General features: G+C 34.0%; 1 protein-coding gene and 1 long non-coding RNA gene across 2 annotated transcripts in view; one reads left to right on the top strand and one right to left on the bottom strand.

Annotated features, from left to right (window-relative positions):
* The window catches only part of LOC142333858 (facilitated trehalose transporter Tret1-like), a 122,368-nt gene that overhangs the window by 33,394 nt on the left and 76,735 nt on the right, over nucleotides 1–12,239 (top strand). The gene's annotated exons all lie outside the window — the stretch shown is intronic.
* The window catches only part of LOC142333859 (uncharacterized), a 66,377-nt gene continuing 55,568 nt past the window's right edge, over nucleotides 1,431–12,239 (bottom strand). The window contains exon 4 of the long non-coding RNA XR_012758725.1: nucleotides 1,431–1,664. This is a non-coding gene — a long non-coding RNA (uncharacterized LOC142333859). The remainder of the gene's footprint in view (nucleotides 1,665–12,239) is intronic.

Raw genomic sequence — 12,239 nt, 5'->3', positions numbered from 1 at the left:
TCATACGTTTCAGAATTCCTGACGGTTAGGTAAATTTCCTCAATTACTTGTTCTGTGATCTTTGGTTGAAGAACATATGAGGCCTATAAGTATGTCTCTTCTTTTAGCTATATTTTTCCAAATGCTTATTTCTTCATCTATTTGCCGCAACACCTATTCATTTATCACTTTATCCACCCATTTGATTTTTTATATTCTCCTATAGAACCGCATTTCAAAAGCTTCTAATCTTTACTTCTCAGGTACTCAGATCGTCCAAGTTTCACTTCCATATAAAGCGATGCTCCAAACATATACTTTCAAAAATGTTTTCCTGACGTTTAAATTAATTTTTGATGTAAACAAATTATATTTCTGGCTGAAGGCTCGTTTCGCCTGTGCTATTCGGCATTTTATATCGCTCCTGTTTTGTCCATCTTTAGTAATTCTACTTCCCAAATAACAAAATTCTTCTACCTCCATAATCTTTTCTCCTCCTATTTTCACATTCAGTGGTATATCTTTGTTATTTCTACTACATTTCATTACTTTCGTTTTGTTCTTGTTTATTTTCATGCGATAGTTCTTGCGTAGGACATCATCTATGCCATTAATTGTTTCTTCTAAATCCTTTTTACTCTCGGCTAGAATTACTATATCACCAGCATATCTTAGCATCTTTATCTTTTCACCTTGTACTGTTACACCGAATCTAAATTGTTCTTTAACATCATTAACTGCTAGTTCTATGTAAAGATTATGACCACTATATAAAAAAATTGCGAAAACTGTTCCTCCTACTTTTATTATTTTGTCCAAAATTTAAAGCCATCAATGTTCCATTATATAGAAATGTTAATTATATAACTTTTTACTACCTAGTACGAAGTAAAGAAAATATTGTGATCGCGAAAAATATTGGTTTTTTAGATTTCAACGGAAATATCCATTTTGACCATCCCTGAATCCAGTTTGACTAGCTTCGGCGTGACGTCTATACGTATGTATCTCGCATAACTCAAAAACGATTAGCCGTAGGATGTTGAAATTTTCAATTTAAGACTGTTGTAACATCAACTTGTGCACTTCCCTTTTTGATTACAATCGACTGAACCAAAAGTGTCCAAAAAAAGGCCAAAATCCAAAACAATTTGGATTTTTAACTTTTTCTTAACAGTAATAAGCCCTCGTTGACAGCTTTTCAACGATATATAATAAGTGGTACTTGTTTATATTAGTTCCAGAGTTATAGCCAAATAAAATTTTAATTAATTAAATATTTGGATCTTACAAGGGGTAAGCACATCGGTTCGAATAAGACTTCAGATCCTTTTTTTTTTTAAATATATTATTTATTAATAATTATTAACCTTTGTAAAAAAAATTTATGATAAATAATAATTCACTAATAACAATAAAAAAAAAAAGGAAAAATGTCAGAAGTTAATAATGAAATAAAATTTTATGTACTTTTCATTTAAAAAAAAAAATATGTATATATAATTTAATACGCGTACATGGAAGTCATGTGGTGTCCACATCGGATTTTTTTTAACTTTTAATTTACACATTCAGTATTTCATGTAGTATGTCAAAATGAGAGAAAGAAAAAAAAATAGATGTATAACTATTTCTAATAATAATTTTAATTAAATTTAAAACAAAGGCTTTATTTTCTTACAAATCTGAAAAAAAAGAAAACAGAATTATAAAACAATTTTAAAATTACATAATTCTTAAAGAAATGTTTGTTTGAAATGAAAACAACTTAAGTTTTATAAAGCATTAATTTTAGATGACAACATCGCACAATGTTGCCGATCTGATTTACTAAATATATTTTATATATATATATATATATACACAACACAAACAACATTGTTTGTACATGTGCTAAGCACGTGAGATACTCGTTTTAATAGACGTAAACAAAGTTGAGAATCGAGGTAAGGCGCCGTTCGGTAGGAAGTTGGCACTATTCTGGCCTTCATAACATCGCAATTTCTTCAATGCAAAAATAACCAAGGCGATTTCAGCTAACGGCTGCTTATACCATGCTACTTGTTGTTAGTAACCTAAATAGTTTATCCGATGTATTAATAAATATTATAATAACGCAAAGCGTAAAAATAATTTATGCAAATAAAATTTAATTTATCATAAAATTTCTACATTGCAATTAAAAAACAAATTCCAGTTTAAAATAACCGTTGATATTTTTTTAACAATAAAAATATTATTTATAGTTGAGTTAAGAGGAGATTTTAACCTCAAAAAAATTAACTACAGCTAATAAATTATTGAAATGATTTGGAAAATATATGTAGAATAAAAGTGTATCCTGGCGGACATGAGCGAGTAACTATTAAATTTATTAATTAATAAATTAGGGAATAATTTGGTTTGCTTGGCATTGCTCAAGCCACTACCACCCCATTCGGTCGCCCTAAAGCATACTATCGAATATGTGCTACAAAGACTACTTCGAAACGGTTTAGCGACCAGTGTCCTAAATAGCTCCTAGAGCTTACCTAACAGCGTAAGCGCGGTGCCATACACCAGCAGTTTACGTCCCAATCGCTCATTTGTCATATATTTGTTAAAACGGATAAGTGCACCCCGTCAACTATTAAAAATATATATGACATCCATAAATTAAAATTTACTTAATCTATACAGCAATTCGCTACCACGCCTCGGTCGCTGAATTCCAGCAAGTACCTATCCACCATATCAAAGCGCTTGGAGCCTTAATTGGCTGGTAGTCAACCATATATATCTCCAGGTTAGCTTTCAACAGCAGTGGAGTAGGAGTAATTTCCCTTAGGTAAACTACTGATTACTTTTTTATCTTTACATGAAACTTAATGATGTTAATGAACAATTTAGATTCGGAGTAACAGTAGAAGGTGAAAAGATAAAGATGCTACGATTTGCTGATGATATAGTAATTCTAGCCGAGAGTAAAAAGGATTTAGAAGAAACAATGAACGGCATAGATGAAGTCCTACGCAAGAACTACCGCATGAAAATAAACAAGAACAAAACAAAAGTAATGAAATGTAGTAGAAATAACAAAGATGGACCGCTGAATCTGAAAATAGGAGGAGAAAAGATTATGGAGGTAGAAGAATTTTGTTATCTGGGAAGTAGAATTACTAAAGATGGACGAAGCAGGAGCGATATAAAATGCCGAATAGCACAAGCTAAACGAGCCTTCAGTAAGAAATATAATTTGTTTAATCAAAAATTAATTTAAATGTCAGGAAAAGATTTTTGAAAGTATATGTTTGGAGTGTCGATTTATATGGAAGTGAAACTTGGACGATCGGAGTATCTGAGAAGAAAAGATTAGAAGCTTTTGAAATGTGGTGCTTTAGGAGAATGTTAAAAATCAGATGGGTGGATAAAGTGACAAATGAAGAGGTGTTGCGGCAAATAGATGAAGAAAGAAGCATTTCGGAAAATATAGTTAAAAGAAGAGACAGACTTATTAGTCACATATAAAGGCATCCTGGAATAGTCGCTTTAATATTGGAAGGACAGGTAGAAGGAAAAAATTGTGTAGGCAGGCCACGTTTGAAATATGTAAAACAAATTGTTAGGGATGTAGGATGTAGAGGGTATACTGAAATGAAACGACTAGCACTAGATAGGGAATCTTGGAGAGATGCATCAAACCAGTCAAATGACCGAAGACAAAAAAAAACTACTGATGTCGGTTGAACAGTGCAACCGCATCAAAGAACTCTTACATGGTCCAACAATGGGGCTCCCGCCACATTGACTCGCCACTTGTGAGTATCCAATTTTCCCCTTGACCTCTCAAGATCCAGGGTGGCCCGGTCCCCCTCCCAAAGAGCTGGGCAGTTAAACATCAGGTGTTTATTTGACTGGACCTCCACGAAGATGCACAGCTCGTCAGATGCCAGGCGGAACCGAAACAGATATTGGTTTATATTAACATGATTGGTGAAAACCCGGTAACCCGTTGCCCTTAAAAACGAGCTGGAGGCATACCATTCCTGCAGATCCTGTATAAATTTATACAAGGATCTTCCCACAAATTAGGGAAAATGTTCTAGTTTTTCGCCAGTAGTGGCTTTATTTTTAAATGCATATAAAATTAAAAAAACACCAATAGATAGCTGAAAAATGTCGCATAAAAAATCTTCCCGGTACTTTTTTCTACGAGCAAAACTAAGGGCGCTAGCGAATTAAAAAATAAGCATCAAAATCGCGCTACAGCAATTATAACTATCATAGAGGGCGGATAATAAATAAACTAACTCTTTTCTATTAGAATTAAAAAAGGTACGGATTCATTAGACCCAATGCTACTTTGGAATTGCATTTCCCCCGTATTTCCACTTGATGTATCAATAAAATTTAATATAATGAGTCCTTTTTTCTTTAATTCTTTCTTCATACTTGTACAATATATAATCCTTAAGCCTTTAATGTCAGTAGCCGTCCGCCAGTTTATGAAAAAGATACAAGAATCTTTGTATAGAACTGTGCGCTTCACAGTTCCAACGCCGTAGTGCCCATGCGCACATAGGAAGCTGCACGCGAGGCTGCGAGGTAGAGGATGCACTGTCGCTCCCGCAGTTCCGATCATGGCGTGCTGGTTCTTCCACCAGCACTCCAGGTTTTTTTTACTCCTCGTGTTGTGCTTAAAATCCGTGTTCAATATTATTGAATTCGATAAAGTGTATAATTAGATTATTATCCTGCTTTTAACTATTCTATTTGATTCATATTTTTTTCGGTTCTTTTATTTTACAGAAAAGTTAAACCATGGCTTTGAAAAGGCCCAGAAAAAAATTTTCTGGTGTAGCATCTCCCCATCAATTTTATCTACGAGCTGCCAGTGCCCAATAGTATAAATTAGTCACATTTTCGAAGAATTTTTAATTTCTGATCGCCCGTTAATCCGCATCTACTGCAAAAATTTACAAGTTGTTGATAAAACGCTTATCACGATAAAAAAATTGCAGGAAATGCAAAAGTCAATGTAGCATTCTGTTTGAGAACTTACCAGCTACTCATTCCATACGGGATACTTCTACACGAGTCATATTTAATTGTTTATCATCATTTAAAAATTGCATTTTTTAAAAGAAAACCGTATTTTGGTACCGTGACTAACGCACAAATCTGATTATTTCTTCTTTTTTCAAATATAACAAGACCGGTATATCGGACCTCTTTTTCGGAGGTAATTTAGCCTCCGGTAACTACCGGAGGCTAAGGATAATACTTCAGAGGATGAATGAGGATGACATGTATGAGTGTAAATGAAGTGTAGTCTTGTACATTCTCAGTTCGACCATTCCTGAGATGTATGGTTAATTGAAACCCAACCACCAAAGAACACCGGTATCCATGATCTAGTATTCAAATCCGTGTAAAAATAACTGGCTTTACTAGGACTTGAACGCTGGAATTCTCGGCTTCCAAATCAGCTGATTTGGGAAGACGCGTTCACCACTAGACCAACCCGGTGGGTCGGTATATCGGACCTGACTAACGGATTCCTACCAATTAAGAAGAAAGTAGTAGAAAATATAATAACGGGAGGAATACAGAAGAGACTAAAAGGAACCTTTTTAGTAAAGGTAACATGTCCGTTTAAAAATCATCTTTTGTAATATTTCCCTCTGACACACAATAAAAAAAAATGTATGTTCCATAAGAAGAGTTACCGGACCAAGGTAAGGAATGCATGGGAACGAAAGGGCTCGGTTGATCGTTCTCAAGCTTAGAGTTGGGTCCGGTTCGGCAGGAGTATAAATACTCCGAGGAAGACCAGTTAAAAACCACTTTCGCGTGGAGAGTCTGTGGGATGTGTATTATGCGAGGAGGTCAATGAAAAAGCGAATTTCAAGTGCAGATTCGATACAACTAAGGTGACGTCACAAGTAATCCCGGACACGTAAACAAGAAATGGTTCGGTGAGTTACTGTAAGATTATAAGTGAAAGAGATAATGTACTAAATTTCATTCGTAAACTGATAACATAATTTTATTTATGAAGAGCAAAGGTATTTGCAGTAAAAGAACTTTATAGTTGTCTTATCTATTATTATTAATACATGACTAGTGGTTAAAAGTGTTAAGACTAGCTAATCTCTTTTGCAAATGGAACTGAATTGTGATTTTCCATTCTATTTATCTATCTGTGAATAAATCCTGACGGGTATTTTAAATTCTGTTTTGTACGTAATCTCTGTTTATTATTGTTATTATTATTGACATTTATGATTATTTTTTGTTATTGATATTTAATATTCTTATTGTTTACTGTTGCCATTACTGTCATTCTAAATATTACTGTGAGATTTTTTTTGCCTGTTATTATTATTACTATTCAGATTATTATTGCAATTGTGATTACTATTTTTATTATTTGTTTCATTATTGTCGTTTATTATTATTATTATTATTATTATTGATTAAACTTGTTTTACTTATGTTTTGAAACCAATAAATTGTAATTATATAAACATTTCAATTGTCGATCTCTCAATATCCTGATCGAGCCGCGAACACGCAGCTTGATATCCATCAGCCCGGGGACGTCTTCGACAAATGTATGGGTATTATCTTCACTCGTTATGTTTATCAGTTTACTCTACAGCAGCGGTAGAGGTGTTCGCGCCGTCGGCGTTTTTCACTAAGCGCGACGTGCCACCTTTACGACTCTCCCGAAACAGTTTCGCTCGCTTGGCACCGGATATCGGGGTAACTATGTGTGGCCCATAACCTCCCCTTTCTAATGATATGCCTAATTTATAATTCCGGCTGGTTTTTCGCAAGCTGAGGTTGACATATTGAATTTTTATACTTTTTTAACGTTTACTTTAATTTTTTATTCGTAAATATTGTCCAAAATACACTTATTATCACATAAATCAATTAATCTTGATAAACTCTAAACAAAAACACACGAATCACGTCTATGTCGTGAGCTACACTGAATGAAAATGAGCAAGAGCGCCAGTTTTAGTCGATCTGCGCTATACCCTTCCCCAACAACCCGCTCGCCAGTGACGCAAATTCAAAGTTGGAAATCGGCGAGCTGACCATATAAGTTATAAAATAACACCGCATTTACGTCTCTGAGACTAATAGTTAAGGAGTTATTAAGGAAGGATGATATAGATCTTTTCGTTACGCTACAAATCTCTGTTCTGGTACCCGTATGTTTCGGTGTGACTTTAAAGACGTTTCAAAAAAAAAATTGTTATTTCGTTTTATAATATGAATGTACCAATTTTAATTAAATTAATTAATTAAAAATTAAAAGCGTAGTGAAAAAAATTATTGTGAATAATTTGTACATTTAAATATATATACATATATAGTATATTTACCAGATATAAAATGACTCGTAATATTTTAAATATAAGCTGATAACTGCATTAATAAATTTTTTTTTAAGATTACACTAAATTTCAATTCCTGTGCGTGCATTCGTCTGCACACGCAACAACGAATAAAAGTCAATGAGATAATTTTTAATGATGTAATTTTCATATTACAGACAAATTTATAATTAGAAAGAAATATAATGAAGCAATTTGTCATAAAAATAATTAAACAATAATTTGTTAAAATTCACATGAAAAATTAACGTGATATGATGAAAGTCAATTATTTTTTATTTACTTAAAATATATACACATAGGATATTTTTTAATCTGATAAATTAACAAATTATTAATATAACTATCATTTATTTTGCGTCAAATAAATTAATAAAAAAACTTATTCCCCACAAAGGAACAAATAGAAGACCGGCCTACGTGGAGTGAGTGAATAGTCTCCGCATATCACTCGGAGGTTCTGGGTTCGAATCCCGGTCAGGCGTGACATTTTTCATACGCTAAAAATTTTCAATCGGGCTAAACGATCGCAGAAATTGATGCCATTAAAAAGAAAATATATACTCATAATAAATAAAAATATATATTATTATCTAATTAGATACATTTTCCTGTCTTAATTTACATCACTCGTACAATGGATCAAAATATTCCAGAAAACGCTTCTTTTTTTTTTTTTATCATTTTAACTTAATTTGTAAAATTATCGATTTGGAAGATCGATAAGTCTTCCAAATCGATGAGTCTATCTTTAAAATCTAGTATTTTTTATTTGAGGAGCAAAAATCCGGCAATAAATGTAATTTTTTATAAAAAAAACCTTGTAACGTGTAAATATTTTTTCCGTCAATTCGATTATTTTAATTGTTAATTATCAGTAATGTTAATTGTTACGTATGAGTATTATTCTTACAATTAGGATAATGAACACAAAGGAAACCATGGCTAGACGGGAAGATCGATCGAAGCAAGCTATGATTATGAATACCGATTGAATTTATAATTTACAAATAATTTGTTTGTTTTTTTTTTTGTTGATAAAATTTATATGTTCGACTTTACGTAAATATTAATAAGAAACATGAATATCGAAATTAAAAGTTTTAGAAAACGTATCTTATAACAGCGTAATTAATATCAATCTAAGGGCATCACAATTGTCGTTCAAGAAACTGCCCTACATATAAATTAGAAACAGCGATTCAGGAAGTTAAAACGCTTCAGAAGGTCAGTTATCCTGAAGCGAAGAAAATTGTTAATCAGCGTACACCACGACCATCGACTTCTTATGCAGAAGCAGCGGCTGCCCCTTCCACACCTAAAATTAATGTGGAGCAGTTGCTTAACACGATGGCTCCAAGTTTTGCGACGATGATTGAAAGAATCATTGATTCAAAGATTGAGTCGACTCATCGGATGGAACAAACTAAACATGAGAAGGCTCATTCTCCGTCTGACGCCGTTGAAATGAGAGACGCACCAGCACAGTTTAAATCACCAGCTAAACCTGTGATTACTAAGCCACCAACTGAAGTAAGAATAAAAAATCTTGACTTATCTAGCAAAGAGAAACGAATCACTCCGTCGTCTAGTCACAAGCTTAAAGAAATTGTGACAAGAAAATCTGAATCTACGGAAATGGAGGTACAAGTTATTATTGAGAAACCACCAGACGTAGAGAATATAAAACCTGTACCAATAGAACCTCCAAAAGCACAAAGATCAGCTTCGGTGAGAGCATCTATTTCAGCTGGACCCAGTACTGCAGTAGAGATAGAGTCCGGTTCATCCGCCGCGGAGACATCATCGCTTATTAGTTTAGATTCCCTAGCAAAGATGCTAACAGCACCGACGAAACCTTCGTCAATTGACGTCAGCCGCAGAACGTCACTGGCATCCGAAATAGACGAAGACGATGCCATGTCTGAGGCCTCAGATACGCTGTCATCAGAGGTTGAGGCCGTCAGAAGAATGGAGAAACGCAAGAAAGGATGGCCGAAAGGAAAGCCTAGAAAGTAATATTCTGGATTCGAAGTTAGAAGAATGTAAATTATTGATTCATAAGAATGTGAATAATTGAACCTTTTTTTTTGAAGTGGGATGGAGCTAATGACCAAAGTAGTCGATGCCCCTAAAAACCTCAAAAAAAAAAAAATTATCAATCTAAAATAAAATATTGCTTTAAATTTTATATTTAAAAATGGAAAAAGAAGAAACTAACACAGGTTTACAGTATTACTGGATTTCTTACAACATTCATTGATATATATATTAAGTAAAGGTCAAATCAGCATATTTAACTAATTAGAGATAAACATGAAATTAATATAACTAATTAGAGATAAACATGAAATTAATATATATATATAACAAATTGACCTAACATTCTTTTTGACCTTTGGCATTAAATTTAAGATCTCATCGTATAAAATTGTCTGACGTCAAAATTTTCACATTTATACTTCCTTGAATGGAAAAGAAATATTCGGCTTAATATTTAAGTTACGACCCAAATAATAATAATATTGATTTCTTTTTTTTTCATTATTGACAATAAGAATAAATTTTGTTAGAATATAAAAATATAGAACAATATTTAAGAATAAATAGATTTTCTTTAATTTTTTATAGACAACATCTTTTTTTGTTTATCGAAAATTACTGAACAAATCATTACGAAATTTTAACATGCTTTCTTATGACCCTGAGAATGGTTATCACAGTTCAAATCTCCTACTATATAAATCATAAATAAAAGAAAAATCTTGCGCAGTTCTGCGCAAGAAAACCGACTTTTCGTTTGGTATGTATGAGTGTAAATGAAGTATATAGTCTTGAACAGTCTCAGTTCGACTATTCCTGAGACGTGTGGTTAATTGAAACCCAACCCAACCACCAAAGAACACCGGTATCCATGATCTAGTATTCAAATCCGTGTAAAACTAATTGACTTTACTAGGACTTGAACGCTGAAACTCTCGATTTCCAAATCTAATTTTAAAATTTGATTACCGAAACGCTTACCAAATATTAAAGTGATTCCTTTATCCGAATTTGAGATATAAATTTCTATATAAAAATAACAAAATGGTGGAAGGGGGGGGAGAACGAAAGAGAAATTCCCATTTTCCCTATGGATATTTTTTGTTTAGTTTTACAAATAGAATCCGAAAAAATATACCCCCAGCCTACCATTTTTGAACCACTCTGTATGGGTTAAACTTAAGAAATTTACTTACGTAAAGTATTCTATAAATCAACATCCCCTTCAATAGAGGCTAAAATAAAAATGTCAAAAACATTTTCTGGATTTTAGACCCGAAGTTTATAGTAAAAAAAAAAAAAATTATGTAGACATTTCTTGATACCCGTACGTGGTGCTACCGAAAAGTTCGGGGAATTTTACCATAAAAATAAAATAGCTTACCATAACTTATAATTTCCACTGTCTCCTTCAAAGTAATCCCTTTGGGCATTGATACAGTGATCCCAGCGTTTTTCCTATGATTCCATGCATCCCTGGAAGTCTGCAGGTGTAAATGTTCGAAGCACGTTCTGCGTTTTTTCCTTAATATACTCAATTGTGTTAAAACGACGGCATTTCAATTGAAATTTTATTTTCGGAAACAGAAAAAAGTCGCACGGGGCAAGGTCAGGCAAATAGGGTGGGTGGGGAATCACTACCGTCTTTTTGGAAGCCAAGAAATTCCGAACGGCTAGCGATGTGTGCGCGGGTGCGTTATCATGGTGCAGAACCCAGCTGTTGTTATCCCACAGATCTGAACGTTTGCGCCTAATGCTTTCACGTAACCGCTTAAAAACTTCACAATAGAACATCCCATTGACAGTTTGACCTAGAGGAACAAATTCCTTATGGATGATGCCTTTGATGTCGAAAAAAAAACAATCATCATGGACTTCACGTTGCTGTTAACTTGGGGTGCTTTTTTTGGCAGCGGTGAACTTGGCGACTTCCACTGCGACGACTTCTGCTTAGATTCAGGGTCATACCCGTACACCCACGTCTCATCACCGGTTATGATGAAGTTAGGGTCATCTCTTGCTGAATTTTTCAATTCACTACAGGTAGATACGCGATTTTGTTTCTGGTCGCTGTTCAACAGTCTCGGTACGAATTTTGCAGCAATGCATCTCATGTTCAAATAGTCCGACAAGATGCGTTGCACGAATCCATATGACATTTGTACGATTGCACAAACATCATGGATTGTTTGTCTACGATCTGAAACAATAGCCTCTCGCACTTTCGCGATGTTTTCCGATGTTGCGCTTGTTGATGGTCTTCCTGAACGCTCATCGTCATCGACTATCGTTCGTCCATCTTTGAATCGTTTGTACGACAAAAAAGTTTTACTTTTGCTCATTGCATTGTCACCAAATGCTTCCACCACAAGCATGCGATGGGTTTCTGGACCGGTTTTTTAAAGCATGAAGCAAAATTTGATGCAGGTTCTTTGCTCTTTAAAATCTGCCACTTAGAACTTCGCCGAAGCAGTAAAACACAACGTTACACAACCGCACGAAAGTCAACAATGCAGCCTCTCACCGTCACAGCTGTTGGAACACTGATTCACAAAGAGTACTGTTAGCCACATCTAGCGGCAGCAGGTCGTACCAGCAATGGTTCGCGCGCGAAATTCAAATTCCCCGAACTTTTGGGTAGCACCTCTTATATATAATTGTTTTTTTTTTTTTAAATCAACCTCCAACTCATTAAATTGAATTATATGTCATTTTGTTTTTTCCTCATCTTTACTTTGGTACAATTTTTTTTTTATACTTCTCATATAATTTTTTTTGTTGGTATCCACGATATAGTATTCCGGTGTTGTTTGGTGCTTGGATTTC

Source organism: Lycorma delicatula, chromosome 13, assembly GCF_047948215.1.
Source record: "Lycorma delicatula isolate Av1 chromosome 13, ASM4794821v1, whole genome shotgun sequence".
Lineage (NCBI taxonomy): Eukaryota > Metazoa > Arthropoda > Insecta > Hemiptera > Fulgoridae > Lycorma > Lycorma delicatula.
Note: the sequence above shows the minus strand (reverse complement) of the source record. Positions and strands in the feature narration are given on the sequence as shown.